Source organism: Octopus bimaculoides, chromosome 28, assembly GCF_001194135.2.
Source record: "Octopus bimaculoides isolate UCB-OBI-ISO-001 chromosome 28, ASM119413v2, whole genome shotgun sequence".
NCBI classification, from domain to species: Eukaryota; Metazoa; Mollusca; class Cephalopoda; order Octopoda; family Octopodidae; genus Octopus; species Octopus bimaculoides.
The window spans coordinates 6,640,599-6,642,116 of NC_069008.1; positions in this window are offsets into that span (position 1 = coordinate 6,640,599).

A 1,518-nucleotide genomic window follows, 5' to 3' on the forward strand; every position below is an offset into this window, starting at 1 on the left:
ACACACACACACACACACACACACACACACACACACACACACACACACACACACATATATATATATATACATACAAAGTATTAAGGATTTGGGGAACTTTTTCAGGAGTGATATTTCGTGAAGTCCTAAAAAATGAAGATGTCCAGGATCCTTGTCACACCCTCCCTCAGCTTCTCCTTCATCTCGAGGAACAACCAAAAATCACAGGAGCAAGATCTAGACTGTAGGGAATGTGAGGGACAAGTGTCATTCCCATTCCTATCAAGTACTTGGTTACCATGATGGATTCATGATGGAATTGTGGCTTGAGGAATTGTCTTGGTGCAGGTGCTCTGGCCTTTTGCGGCGTAATCGCTTCCTGGACTCCCTTAAAACCTCTAAAAAATTACTCTTAGTGGACCATCTGACCAGAGGGCACACAATGGATGTAAATGATGTCCTTGCTGTCGAGAAGTATTTCTTTGCTTGGCCTCATGTGCCAACGAACACCGATGTTCAGCTCATAAAAGCTAATCCATATGCAGTCTGGAACATTTCATTTCGATAGATTTTTTTGCCTAGTTTATCGCAAACCACTGGATCCTACCATGTTGATTCACAATGGTAATGTTGAAAACAAACTTTACAATATTGGAGTAATGAGAATTATAACTCCATGTCTATATGAAAATTGGCAACATTACATCACCAATTTGTTTGGGTACAAAAGTTAGATAATAAATGAAGAATGTGTGTTAATTCTAAAGTAGATTTAATTCGCAAGATTCAGACTTTCTCTCATTCATTTCTTCAAATAATGTTTACTGTTACATTAAGGAGCAGTTTTCGTTTTACTTCAAATGTCTTAAGTGTGCATACTGATAGACTGGTTTCGGTAAAGATTCTAAGAGATTGTGTGTAATAAATTCAAGCAATGGTTTTTATTTGGTTAATAGACTTCAGATGAATCTCAAAAATAGCGTCTCCATTTTCCAACATCATTCAGAGTCTATATTGAAAAGAATTGATGTCTTATCTATTAAGACAACCTACACATCTTTGTAATTACCGATAAAGGTTTTCTTTCATACTGAAATACTTGGCATAATTGTTAATTATTAATTTTATTAACTAATTGGCAATTCCCTGCCCTATATCTGTATTTATATTGATGTCTTCTATTGGATGGTTAAACTGCAACCTTTTTCTGCGGGACTATTTGTGGCGCACATGGGATAAATTCTTGGGGTGAAATGAGGAACTCACTAGCCGATAAATTTGTGAGTGCCTTTCCTCATGTGATTTTGATGTCGCATGGTCAAATACCCATGAGTATATGGGCATTTTCAGATGTATTGTACATCATGCTGAAGAGTGGAGAAGAGTAGTTTTATATTCTTAATCAAGAAACGTCGTACATGATTAACTAAAGGCAAGTTTGTTTTTATTTTCTCTTCTCTTTTTGTTCTATGTGTGCTGTAAATATCGCTAAATATCGCTGTAAACTACGAAACAAGTGGTAGTCTGAAGGAGCAAGGC